Source organism: Danio rerio, chromosome 4 (assembly GCF_052040795.2).
Source record: "Danio rerio strain M-AB ecotype USA chromosome 4, GRCz13ab, whole genome shotgun sequence".
Taxonomy (NCBI): domain Eukaryota; kingdom Metazoa; phylum Chordata; class Actinopteri; order Cypriniformes; family Danionidae; genus Danio; species Danio rerio.
Window position 1 is genome coordinate 49,747,032 of NC_141024.2, and position 13,702 is coordinate 49,760,733.

General features: G+C 44.2%; 2 protein-coding genes and 9 non-coding genes across 11 annotated transcripts in view; 9 read left to right on the forward strand and 2 right to left on the reverse strand.

Moving 5' to 3' along the window:
• Positions 1 to 13,702, reverse strand: part of LOC137490965 (protein NLRC3) — a 766,684-nt gene that overhangs the window by 470,836 nt on the left and 282,146 nt on the right. The gene's annotated exons all lie outside the window — the stretch shown is intronic.
• LOC137491432 (uncharacterized) overlaps positions 1 to 13,702 on the reverse strand; it is an 85,544-nt gene that overhangs the window by 44,550 nt on the left and 27,292 nt on the right. The window lies entirely within an intron of this gene.
• trnal-aag (transfer RNA leucine (anticodon AAG)) lies at positions 1,936 to 2,017 on the forward strand. The gene has a single exon. It is a non-coding gene; the product is annotated as a tRNA-Leu (tRNA).
• trnal-uaa (transfer RNA leucine (anticodon UAA)) lies at positions 2,505 to 2,586 on the forward strand. Its single transcript has one exon. It is a non-coding gene; the product is annotated as a tRNA-Leu (tRNA).
• On the forward strand, positions 4,632 to 4,713 carry trnas-gcu (transfer RNA serine (anticodon GCU)). Its single transcript has one exon. It is a non-coding gene; the product is annotated as a tRNA-Ser (tRNA).
• trnas-gcu (transfer RNA serine (anticodon GCU)) lies at positions 6,525 to 6,606 on the forward strand. Its single transcript has one exon. It is a non-coding gene; the product is annotated as a tRNA-Ser (tRNA).
• trnas-gcu (transfer RNA serine (anticodon GCU)) lies at positions 9,211 to 9,292 on the forward strand. The gene has a single exon. It is a non-coding gene; the product is annotated as a tRNA-Ser (tRNA).
• Positions 9,617 to 9,698, forward strand: trnas-gcu (transfer RNA serine (anticodon GCU)). Its single transcript has one exon. It is a non-coding gene; the product is annotated as a tRNA-Ser (tRNA).
• On the forward strand, positions 10,256 to 10,337 carry trnas-gcu (transfer RNA serine (anticodon GCU)). The gene has a single exon. It is a non-coding gene; the product is annotated as a tRNA-Ser (tRNA).
• On the forward strand, positions 12,296 to 12,377 carry trnas-gcu (transfer RNA serine (anticodon GCU)). The gene has a single exon. It is a non-coding gene; the product is annotated as a tRNA-Ser (tRNA).
• trnas-gcu (transfer RNA serine (anticodon GCU)) lies at positions 13,559 to 13,640 on the forward strand. Its single transcript has one exon. It is a non-coding gene; the product is annotated as a tRNA-Ser (tRNA).

The following is a 13,702-nucleotide window of genomic DNA, read 5'->3' on the forward strand; positions in this document are numbered from 1 at the left end:
TGTGAAGAGAAATGGAGAAACAATTCTTGCACAGCCTTTAACTAAATTTCGTTATTGCCAAAATACCCGTCATCATTTAGAGTTTATTTTAATTTGATTTGTTAAGCAAGATTTCTTTTCTTAATTGTGTCAGCCAATTTAAAGGCAAAGTGTTAGAGTGCTGAGATGTTACGATGTTTCAGAGGACTTATTTTATTTGTTCCAACTTCCAAGTGGCCTATAGTCTACGTTTGTTACGAATAAATGATGTTAAAACATATAAATGACTCATTCTTGAAAAAAATGCATTAGAGCTGTGCGCATGAGCACATTTGAATAATGTCGGGCTGTAAACGGGTTAGGGCTTAATAAAGCTGTGAATCAAAATGTACCTGTCGGACTCGGGACCTATCGGGTATAATTTTTAAGGCCCGATTACAGCTCTCTGCATTCCCGCTGCTGTTTCGCGGGAGCCGGCCAGATTTCTTACGGTGTGGGAGTAAATTTCTGAATAAATTGCGGGAGAGATGTGTGTGTGTGTGTAAGAGAGAGAGAGGGGTGTTGTGCGTCGCTTGGCTCTTTCTCTCTCTCTCTCTCTCTCTCTCCTCTCTGACTGCGAGCCAAAATTTATCAAAATTTTATCAAAATCAAAATTTGGATACCGCCCAAGCCTAGTCTAAGGTGCTGGATTTAGGCTCCAGTCTCTTTGGTGGCGTGGGTTTGAATCCCACTGCTGCCATGCAGTCCTTTTAGGATGCTTGAGAATGACCTCTCTGCTTGAGCAAACAGACTTGCAAAGTGATACTGCATGCTTCTGCTCACATCCAAACGTAGACTCCTTGGCCAAAAACGAAGGGCTTCACTATGAAGCTCGCCGTCCTCTCTGCTTCCGTAAAATTGGGCAGAAAAGGGACCACTGCATGTAGTCATCTGGGATAGAGTAGCCAAGGGATCTAAGGCGCTGGATTTAGGCTCCAGTCTCTTCGGGGGCGTGGGTTCGAATCCCACCGCTGCCAGGCAGTGCTTTTAGGATGCTTGAGAATGACCTCTCTGCTTGAGCAAACAGACTTGCAAAGTGATACTGCACGCTTCCGCTCACATCCAAATGTAGACTCCTTGGCCAAAGTTGAAGGGCTTCACTAGGATTCTCTGCGTCCTTTCTGCTTCTGTAAAATTGGGCAGAAAAGGGACTACTGAACAAATCCATCTTGGGTAGCGTGGCTGAGGGGTCTAAGGCGCTGGATTAAGGCTCCAGTCTCTTCGGGGGCGTGAGTTCGAATCCCACTGCTGCCAGATGTGGTTTTAAACTCAGCCAAACTGCTTGAGTGTGTACATGTTCTCAGTGACCGCTGGAAATGACAGAGTACATTTAAGTTGGCAACTAGTCAGTATAATGTGTTCTTTGAGACTCACGGCAGACTTCTTGGTGTGACAGCAACACATCCCCAAGCTCGAATCTGCTCAGGAGCAAGTGTCTTTCCCACGATTAGATTGCAGCATCTTAACAAAGTCTGCACTGGAAGTCTCTCTCTGCCACTGCTCCTTTTAGCAAGAGCACTCTATTGAAACAGGAACAGTAAAGATTCACAATTAGAGTAGTAATACTCTATAGCTGGATTTGAATATAATAACAACAACAATGTGGGGTCTGCTGTGATGGAATCAGTAACTTTCACTCTTTTGTGAAATAACAGTTACCTTGTAATCAGGTGCTTAAATGCATCGCAGCTGGCTGCCATTTGGAGTAGACTTCAAATGCCTTGAGGTGTGCTCAAATAGAGACAGAACTGTGGTTGACAGGAAGGTGGGAGTGCTTCCTAAGCTGGTATTAAGGAGATCTCTTTCTTTGAGGAGGAGCTCCAGCAAGGCATGGCCAAATTGAACTGATTTCCCAGCGCTGTTGCGCTACTTGAAACAAGTTGGTATGAAAACTGCTCAGGGAAAGCTACTTGGCAAGGTAGCGTGGCCGAGCGGTCTAAGGCGCTGGATTAAGCTTCCAGTCTGTTCGGTGGCGTGGGTTCGAATCCCACCGCTGCCAGGCAGTCCTTTTTAGGATGCTTGAGAATGACCTCTCTGCTTAAGCAAATAGACTTGCAAAGTGATACTGCATGATTCCGCTCACATCCAAACGTAGACTCCTTGGCCAAAGTTGAAGGGCTTCACTAGGAAGCTCTGCGTCCTCTCTGCTGTTCTGCTTCCGTAAAATTGAGAAGAAAAGGGACCACTGAATGGAGTCATCTGGGATAGCGTAGCCAAGGGATCTAAGGCGCTGGATTTAGTCTCCAGTTTCTTCGGGGGCATGGGTTCGAATCCCACCGCTGCCAGGCATTGCTTTTAGGATGCTTGAGAATGACCTCTCTGCTTGAGCAAACAGACTTGCAAAGTGATACTGCACGCTTCCGCTAGCATCCAAATGTAGACTCCTTGGCCAAAGTTGAAGGGCTTCACTAGGAAGCTCTGCGTCCTCTCTGCTCTTCTGCTTCTGTAAAATTGGGCAGAAAATGAACCACTGCTAATCCATCTAGGGTAGTGTGGCAGAGGGGTCTAAGGCGCTGGATTTAAGCTCCAGTCTCTTCGGGGGCGTGGGTTCGAATCCCACCGCTGCCAGATGTGGTTTTAAACACGGCCAAACTGCTTGAGTTCAGCTCGTTTTCAGTGGACGCTAGAAATGAGAGAGTACATTTAAGTTGGCATCTAGTCAGTATAATGTGTTCTTTGAGACTCACGGCAGACTTCTTGGTGTGACAGCAACACATCCCCAAGCTCAAATCTGCTCAGGAGCAAGTGTCTTTCCCACGATTAGATTGCAGCATCTTAACAAAGTCTGCACTGGAAGTCTCTCTCTGCCACTGCTCCTTTTAGCAAGAGCACCCTATTGAAACAGGAACAATAAAGATTCACAATTAGAGTAGTAATAGTTTTGAAGGATGTTGTTGCAAAATTTAACGTCATCTTTACCGAAAATAGCAGCAAATACATACAGAAATGTCATATTCCAGCCCCCATCATGAAAAGGAGTACATACATGACGAGGTGGAAGAGTCCATCGAATCCCATCCTTGTCGTTCAAATGCTCTGGCGTTTGAAAGAGGCCGGTGCTTCCGTGGAAGGTGTTTTACTCGCACGCTTTTATCGTTTTGAAGGATGTTGTCGTTCATACGGCAAAACTGAAATTCATCTGACCGAAAATAGCAACAGGAAAGTGAGTACGTACATGGCAGGGTGGCCGAGTCCATCGAATCCCATTTTTGTCGTTTATTTGCTCTGTCGTTCATACGGCAAAACTGAAAGTCATCTTACCGAAAATAGTTGCAGAAACATACATTTACAAATATCTGCCACAGTCCGGCCTCCACCAGAGAAGAAGGAAAATACATGACGAGGTGGCCGAGTGGTTAAGGCGATGGACTGCTAATCCATTGTGCTCTGCACGCGTGGGTTCGATTCTTATCCTCGTCGCTCATATGTTCTGGCATTCGAGAGATCATGGTGTTTCTGTAGAATTTCTTTTACTCTCACTCTTTTAGCGTTTTGAAGGATGTTGTTGCAAAATTTTATGTCAACTTTATGGAAAATAGCTGCAAATACAAACATATATGCCATAGTCCAGCCCCCATCATGAAAGTGAGTACATACATGACGAGGTGAAAGGGTCCATCGAATCCCATCCTTGTCGTTCAAATGCTCTGGCGTTTGAAAGAGGCCGGTGCTTCCGTGGAAGGTGTTTTACTTGCACGCTCTTATCGTTTTGAAGGATGTTGTTGCAAAATTTATCCTCATCCTTACCGAAAATAGCAGCAAATACATACAGAAATGTCATATTCCAGCCCCCATCATGAAAGTGAGTACATACATAATGAGGTGGAAGAGTCCATCGAATCCCATTTTTGTCGTTCATTTGATCTGTCGTTCATATGTCAAAACTAAAAGTCATCTGACCGAAAATAGTTGCAGAAACATACATATACAAATATGTCCCACAGTCCGGCCTCCACCGAGAAGAAGGAAAGTATGTGACGAGGTGGCCGAGTGGTTAATGCGATGGACTGCTAATCCATTGTGCTCTGCACACGTGGGTTCGAGTCCCATCCTTGTCGCTCATATGTTCTGGCATTCGAGAGCATGGTGTTTCTGTAGAAGTTCTTTTACTCTCACTCTTTTAGCGTTTTGAAGGATGTTGTTGCAAAATTTTATGTCAACTTTATCGAAAATAGCTGCAAATACAAACATATATGCCATAGTCCAGCCCCCATCATGAAAGTGAGTACATACATGACGAGGTGGAAGAGTCCATCGAATCCCATCCTTGTCGTTCAAATGCTCTGGCGTTTGAAAGAGGCCGGTGCTTCCGTGGAAGGTGTTTTACTCGCACGCTCTAATCGTTTTGAAGGATGTTGTTGCAAAATTTAACGTCATCTTTACCAAAAATAGCAGCAAATACATACAGAAATGCCATAGTTCAGCCCCCAACAGGAAAGTGAGTACATACATGGCGGGGTGGCTGAGTCCATCGAATCCCATTTTTGTCGTTTATTTGCTCTGTCGTTCATACGGCAAAACTGAAAGTCATCTTACCGAAAATAGTTGCAGAAACATACATTTACAAATATGTGCCACAGTCCGGCCTCCACCAGAGAAGAAGGAAAATACAAGACGAGGTGGCCGAGTGGTTAAGGCGATGGACTGCTAATCCATTGTGCTCTGCACGCGTGGGTTCGAATCCCATCCTCGTCGCTCATATGTTCTGGCATTCGAGAGATCATGGTGTTTCTGTAGAAGTTCTTTTACTCTCACTCTTTTAGCGTTTTGAAGGATGTTGTTGCAAAATTTTATGTCAACTTTATCGAAAATAGCTGCAAACACAAACATATATGCCATAGTCCAGCCCCCATCATGAAAGTGAGTACATACATGACGAGGTGGAAGAGTCCATCGAATCCCATCCTTGTCGTTCAAATGCTCTGGCGTTTGAAAGAGGCCGGTGCTTCCGTGGAAGGTGTTTTACTCGCACGCTCTAATCGTTTTGAAGGATGTTGTTGCAAAATTTAACGTCATCTTTACCGAAAATAGCAGCAAATACATACAGAAATGCCATAGTTCAGCCCCCATCATGAAAGTGAGTACATACATGGCGGGGTGGCCGAGTCCATCGAATCCCATTTTTGTCGTTCATACGGCAAAACTGAAAGTCATCTTACAGAAAATAGTTGCAGGAACATACATTTACAATTATGTGCCACAGTCCGGCCTCCACCAGAGAAGAAAAAAAGTACGTGACGAGGTGGCCGAGTGGTTAAGGCGATAGACTGCTAATCCATTGTGCTCTGCACGCGTGGGTTTGAATCCCATCCTCGTCGCTCATATGTTCTGGCATTCGAGAGATCATGGTGTTTCTGTAGAAGGACTTTTACTCTCACTCTTTTAGCTTTTTGAAGGATGTTGTTGCAAAATTTTAAGTCATCTTTATTGAAAAAAGCTGCAAACACAAACATATCTGCCATAGTCCAGCCCCCATCATGAAAAGGAGTACATACATGACGAGGTGGAAGAGTCCATCGAATCCCATCCTTGTCGTTAAAATGCTCTGGCGTTTGAACGAGGCCGGTGCTTCCGTGGAAGGTGTTTTACTCGCACGCTCTTATCGTTTTGAAGGATGTTGTTGCAAAATTTAACGTCATCTTTACCGAAAATAGCAGCAAATACATACAGAAATGCCGTAGTCCAGCCTCCAACAGGAAAGTGAGTACATACATGGCGGGGTGGCCGAGTCCATCGAATCATATTTTTGTCGTTCATTTGCTCTGTCGTTCATACGGCAAAACTGAAATTCATCTGACCAAAAATAGCTGCAGAAACATACATTTACAAATATGTGCCACAGTCCGGCCTCCACCAGAGAAGAAGGAAAGTATGTGACGAGGTGGCCGAGTGATTAAGGCGATGGACTGCTAATCCATTGTGCTCTGCACGCGTGGATTCGAATCCCATCCTCGTCGCTCCTATATTCTGGCATTTGAGAGATCATGGTGTTTCTGTAGAAGTACTCTCACTCTTTTAGCATTTTGAAGGATGTTGTTGCTAAATTTTATGTCAACTTAATCGAAAATAGCTGAAAATACAAACATATGCCATAGTCCAGCCCCCATCATGAAAGTGAGTACGTACATGACAAGGTGGAAGGGTCTATCGAATCCCATCCTTGTCATTCGAATGCTCTGGCGTTTGAAAGCGGCTGGTGCTTCCGTGGAAGGTGTTTTACTTGCACGCTCTAATCGTTTTGAAGGATGTTGTTGCAAAATTTAACGTCATCTTTACCGAAAATAGCAGCAAATACATACAGAAATGCCATAGTTCAGCCCCCAACAGGAAAGTGAGTACATACATGGCGGGGTGGCTGAGTCCATCGAATCCCATTTTTGTCGTTTATTTGCTCTGTCGTTCATACGGCAAAACTGAAAGTCATCTTACCGAAAATAGTTGCAGAAACATACATTTACAAATATGTGCCACAGTCCGGCCTCCACCAGAGAAGAAGGAAAATACAAGACGAGGTGGCCGAGTGGTAAAGGCGATGGACTGCTAATCCATTGTGCTCTGCATGCGTGGGTTCGAATCCCATCCTCGTCGCTCATATGTTCTGGCATTCGAGAGATCATGGAGTTTCTGTAGAAGTTCTTTTACTCTCACTCTTTTAGCGTTTTGAAGGATGTTGTTGCAAAATTTTATGTAAACTTTATCGAAAATAGCTGCAAACACAAACATATATGCCATAGTCCAGCCCCCATCATGAAAGTGAGTACATACATGACGAGGTGGAAGAGTCCATCGAATCCCATCCTTGTCGTTCAAATGCTCTGGCGTTTGAAAGAGGCCGGTGCTTCCGTGGAAGGTGTTTTACTCGCACGCTCTAATCGTTTTGAAGGATGTTGTTGCAAAATTTAACGTCATCTTTACCGAAAATAGCAGCAAATACATACAGAAATGCCATAGTTCAGCCCCCATCATGAAAGTGAGTACATACATGGCGGGGTGGCCGAGTCCATCGAATCCCATTTTTGTCGTTCATACGGCAAAACTGAAAGTCATCTTACAGAAAATAGTTGCAGGAACATACATTTACAATTATGTGCCACAGTCCGGCCTCCACCAGAGAAGAAAAAAAGTACGTGACGAGGTGGCCGAGTGGTTAAGGCGATAGACTGCTAATCCATTGTGCTCTGCACGCGTGGGTTTGAATCCCATCCTCGTCGCTCATATGTTCTGGCGTTCGAGAGATCATGGTGTTTCTGTAGAAGGACTTTTACTCTCACTCTTTTAGCTTTTTGAAGGATGTTGTTGCAAAATTTTAAGTCATCTTTATTGAAAATAGCTGCAAACACAAACATATCTGCCATAGTCCAGCCCCCATCATGAAAAGGAGTACATACATGACGAGGTGGAAGAGTCCATCGAATCCCATCCTTGTCGTTAAAATGCTCTGGCGTTTGAACGAGGCCGGTGCTTCCGTGGAAGGTGTTTTACTCGCACGCTCTTATCGTTTTGAAGGATGTTGTTGCAAAATTTAACGTCATCTTTACCGAAAATAGCAGCAAATACATACAGAAATGCCGTAGTCCAGCCTCCAACAGGAAAGTGAGTACATACATGGCGGGGTGGCCGAGTCCATCGAATCCTATTTTTGTCGTTCATTTGCTCTGTCGTTCATACGGCAAAACTGAAATTCATCTGACCAAAAATAGCTGCAGAAACATACATTTACAAATATGTGCCACAGTCCGGCCTCCACCAGAGAAGAAGGAAAGTATGTGACGAGGTGGCCGAGAGATTAAGGCGATGGACTGCTAATCCATTGTGCTCTGCACGCGTGGATTCGAATCCCATCCTCGTCGCTCCTTTATTCTGGCATTTGAGAGATCATGGTGTTTCTGTAGAAGTACTCTCACTCTTTTAGCATTTTGAAGGATGTTGTTGCTAAATTTTATGTCAACTTAATCGAAAATAGCTGAAAATACAAACATATGCCATAGTCCAGCCCCCATCATGAAAGTGAGTACGTACATGACAAGGTGGAAGGGTCTATCGAATCCCATCCTTGTCGTTCGAATGCTCTGGCGTTTGAAAGCGGCTGGTGCTTCCGTGGAAGGTGTTTTACTTGCACGCTCTTATCGTTTTGAAGGATGTTGTTGCAAAATTTAACGTCGTCTTTACCGAAAATAGCAGCCAATATATACAGAAATGCCGTAGTCCAGCCCCCAACAGGAAAGTGAGTACATACATGACGGGGTGGCCGAGTCCATCGAATCCCATTTTTGTCGTTCATTTGCTCTGTCGTTCGAGAGATCATGGTGTTTCTGTAGGAGTTCTTTTAATAGCAGCAAATACATACAGAAATGCCGTAGTCCAGCCCCCAACAGGAAAGTGAGTACATACATGGCGGGGTGGCCGAGTCTATCGAATCCCATTTTTGTCGTTTATTTGCTCTGTCGTTCATACGGCAAAACTGAAAGTCATCTTACCGAAAATTGTTGCAGAAACATACATTTACAAATATGTGCCACAGTCCGGCCTCCACCAGAGAAGAAGGCAAATACATGACGAGGTGGCCGAGTGGGTAAGGCGATGGACTGCTAATCCATTGTGCTCTGCACGCGTGGGTTCGAATCCTGTCCTCGTCGCTCATATGTTCTGGCATTCGAGAGATCATGGTGTTTCTGTAGAATTTCTTTTACTCTCACTCTTTTAGCGTTTTGAAGGATGTTGTTGCAAAATTTTATGTCAACTTTATCGAAAATAGCTGCAAATACAAACATATATGCCATAGTCCAGCCCCCATCATGAAAGTGAGTACATACATGACGAGGTGGAAGGGTCCATCGAATCCCATCCTTGTCGTTCAAATGCTCTGGCGTTTGAAAGAGGCCAGTGCTTCCGTGGAAGGTGTTTTACTTGCACGCTCTTATCGTTTTGAAGGATGTTGTTGCAAAATTTAACGTCATCCTTACCGAAAATAGCAGCAAATACATACAGAAATGTCATATTCCAGCCCCCATCATGAAAGTGAGTACATACATAATGAGGTGGAAGAGTCCATCGAATCCCATTTTTGTCGTTCATTTGATCTGTCGTTCATATGTCAAAACTGAAAGTCATCTGACCGAAAATAGTTGCAGAAACATAAATATACAAATATGTCCCACAGTATGGCCTCCACCGAGAAGAAGGAAAGTATGTGACGAGGTGGCCGAGTGGTTAAGGCGATGGACTGCTAATCCATTGTGCTCTGCACGCGTGGGTTCGAGTCCCATCCTCGTCGCTCATATGTTCTGGCATTCGAGAGATCATGGTGTTTCTGTAGAAGTTCTTTTACTCTCACTCTTTTAGCGTTTTGAAGGATGTTGTTGCAAAATTTTATGTCAACTTTATGGAAAATAGCTGCAAATACAAACATATATGCCATAGTCCAGCCCCCATCATGAAAGTGAGTACATACATGGCGGGGTGGCCGAGTCCATCGAATCCCATTTTTGTCGTTCATACGGCAAAACTGAAAGTCATCTTACAGAAAATAGTTGCAGAAACATACATTTACAATTATGTGCCACAGTCCGGCCTCCACCAGAGAAGAAGGAAAGTATATGACGAGGTGGCCGAGTGGTTAAGGCGATGGACTGCTAATCCATTGTGCTCTGCACGCGTGGGTTTGAATCCCATCCTCGTCGCTCATATGTTCTGGCGTTCGAGAGATCATGGTGTTTCAGTAGAAGGACTTTTACTCTCACTCTTTTAGCGTTTTGAAGGATGTTGTTGCAAAATTTTATGTCAACTTTATGGAAAATAGCTGCAAATACAAACATATATGCCATAGTCCAGCCCCCATCATGAAAGTGAGTACATACATGACGAGGTGGAAGAGTCCATCGAATCCCATCCTTGTCGTTCAAATGCTCTGGCGTTTGAAAGAGGCCGGTGCTTCCGTGGAAGGTGTTTTACTCGCACGCTCTAATCGTTTTGAAGGATGTTGTTGCAAAATTTAACGTCATCTTTATCGAAAATAGCAGCAAATACATACAGAAATGCCATAGTTCAGCCCCCAACAGGAAAGTGAGTACATACATGGCGGGGTGGCTGAGTCCATCGAATCCCATTTTTGTCGTTTATTTGCTCTGTCGTTCATACGGCAAAACTGAAAGTCATCTTACCGAAAATAGTTGCAGAAACATACATTTACAAATATGTGCCACAGTCCGGCCTCCACCAGAGAAGAAGCAAAATACAAGACGAGGTGGCCGAGTGGTTAAGGCGATGGACTGCTAATCCATTGTGCTCTGCACGCGTGGGTTCGAATCCCATCCTCGTCGCTCATATGTTCTGGCATTCAAGAGATCATGGTGTTTCTGTAGAAGTTCTTTTACTCTCACTCTTTTAGCGTTTTGAAGGATGTTGTTGCAAAATTTTATGTCAACTTTATGGAAAATAGCTGCAAATACAAACATATATGCCATAGTCCAGCCCCCATCATGAAAGTGAGTACATACATGACGAGGTGGAAGAGTCCATCGAATCCCATCCTTGTCGTTCAAATGCTCTGGCGTTTGAAAGAGGCCGGTGCTTCCGTGGAAGGTGTTTTACTCGCACGCTCTAATCGTTTTGAAGGATGTTGTTGCAAAATTTAACGTCATCTTTACCGAAAATAGCAGCAAATACATACAGAAATGCCATAGTTCAGCCCCCATCATGAAAGTGAGTACATACATGGCGGGGTGGCCGAGTCCATCGAATCCCATTTTTGTCGTTCATACGGCAAAACTGAAAGTCATCTTACAGAAAATAGTTGCAGGAACATACATTTACAATTATGTGCCACAGTCCGGCCTCCACCAGAGAAGAAAAAAAGTATGTGATGAGGTGGCCGAGTGGTTAAGGCGATAGACTGCTAATCCATTGTGCTCTGCACGCGTGAGTTTGAATCCCATCCTCGTCGCTCATATGTTCTGGCATATGTTATGTCAACTTTATCGAAAATAGCTGCAAATACAAACATATGCCATAATCCAGCCCCCATCATGAAAGTGAGTACAAACATGACGAGGTGGAAGGGTCCATCGAATCCCATCCTTGTCGTTCAAATGCTCTGGCGTTTGAACGAGGCCGGTGCTTCCGTGGAAGGTGTTTTACTCGCACGCTCTTATCGTTTTGAAGGATGTTGTTGCAAAATTTAACGTCATCCTTACCGAAAATAGCAGCAAATACATACAGAAATGTCATAGTCCAGCCCCCATCATGAAAGTGAGTACATACATGACGAGGTGGAAGAGTCCATTGAATCCCATCCTTGTTGTCCAAATGCTCTGGCGCTTGAAAAAGGCCGGTGCTTCCGTGGAAGGTGTTTTACTCGCACGCTCTTATCGTTTTGAAGGATGTTGTTGCAAAATTTAACGTCATCTTTACCGAAAATAGCAGCAAATACATACAGAAATGCCGTAGTCCAGCCCCCAACAGGAAAGTGAGTACATACATGGCGGGGTGGCCGAGTCCATCGAATCCCATTTTTGTCGTTTATTTGCTCTGTCGTTCATACGGCAAAACTGAAAGTCATCTTACCGAAAATTGTTGCAGAAACATACATTTACAAATATGTGCCACAGTCCGGCCTCCACCAGAGAAGAAGCAAAATACATGACGAGGTGGCCGAGTGGGTAAGGCGATGGACTGCTAATCCATTGTGCTCTGCACGCGTGGGTTCGAATCCCGTCCTCGGCGCTCATATGTTCTGGCATTCGAGAGATCATGGTGTTTCTGTAGAATTTCTTTTACTCTCACTCTTTTAGCGTTTTGAAGGATGTTGTTGCAAAATTTTATGTCAACTTTATCGAAAATAGCTGCAAATACAAACATATATGCCATAGTCCAGCCCCCATCATGAAAGTGAGTACATACATGACGAGGTGGAAGGGTCCATCGAATCCCATCCTTGTCGTTCAAATGCTCTGGCGTTTGAAAGAGGCCGGTGCTTCCGTGGAAGGTGTTTTACTTGCACGCTCTTATCGTTTTGAAGGATGTTGTTGCAAAATTTAACGTCATCCTTACCGAAAATAGCAGCAAATACATACAGAAATGTCATATTCCAGCCCCCTTCATGAAAGTGAGTACATACATAATGAGGTGGAAGAGTCCATCGAATCCCATTTTTGTCGTTCATTTGATCTGTCGTTCATATGTCAAAACTGAAAGTCATCTGACCGAAAATAGTTGCAGAAACATAAATATACAAATATGTCCCACAGTCCGGCCTCCACCGAGAAGAAGGAAAGTATGTGACGAGGTGGCCGAGTGGTTAAGGCGATGGACTGCTAATCCATTGTGCTCTGCACGCGTGGGTTCGAGTCCCATCCTCGTCGCTCATATGTTCTGGCATTCGAGAGATCATGGTGTTTCTGTAGAAGTTCTTTTACTCTCACTCTTTTAGCGTTTTGAAGGATGTTGTTGCAAAATGTTATGTCAACTTTATGGAAAATAGCTGCAAATACAAACATATATGCCATAGTCCAGCCCCCATCATGAAAGTGAGTACATACATGACGAGGTGGAAGAGTCCATCGAATCCCATCCTTGTCGTTCAAATGCTCTGGCGTTTGAAAGAGGCCGGTGCTTCCGTGGAAGGTATTTTACTCGCACGCTCTAATCGTTTTTGAAGGATGTTGTTGCAAAATTTAACGTCATCTTTACCGAAAATAGCAGCAAATACATACAGAAATGCCATAGTTCAGCCCCCATCATGAAAGTGAGTACATACATGGTGGGGTGGCCGAGTCCATCGAATCCCATTTTTGTCGTTCATACGGCAAAACTGAAAGTCATCTTACAGAAAATAGTTGCAGAAACATACATTTACAATTATGTGCCACAGTCCGGCCTCCACCAGAGAAGAAGGAAAGTATGTGACGAGGTGGCTGAGTGGTTAAGGCGATCGACTGCTAATCCATTGTGCTCTGCACGCGTGGGTTTGAATCCCATCCTCGTCGCTCATATGTTCTGGCATTCGAGAGATCATGGTGTTTCAGTAGAAGGACTTTTACTCTCACTCTTTTAGCTTTTTGAAGGATGTTGTTCCAAAATTTTAAGTCATCTTTATCGAAAATAGCTGCAAACACAAACATATATGCCATAGTCCAGCCCCCATCATGAAAGTGAGTACATACATGACGAGGTGGAAGAGTCCATCGAATCCCATCCTTGTCGTTCAAATGCTCTGGCGTTTGAAAGAGGCCGGTGCTTCCGTGGAAGGTGTTTTACTCGCACGCTCTAATCGTTTTGAAGGATGTTGTTGCAAAATTTAACGTCATCTTTACCGAAAATAGCAGCAAATACATACAGAAATGCCATAGTTCAGCCCCCAACAGGAAAGTGAGTACATACATGGCGGGGTGGCTGAGTCCATCGAATCCCATTTTTGTCGTTTATTTGCTCTGTCGTTCATACGGCAAAACTGAAAGTCATCTTACCGAAAATAGTTGCAGAAACATACATTTACAAATATGTGCCACAGTCCGGCCTCCACCAGAGAAGAAGGAAAATACAAGACGAGGTGGCCGAGTGGTTAAGGCGATGGACTGCTAATCCATTGTGCTCTGCACGCGTGGGTTCGAATCCCATCCTCGTCGCTCATGTGTTCTGGCATTCGAGAGATAATGGTGTTTCTGTAGAATTTCTTTTACTCTCACTC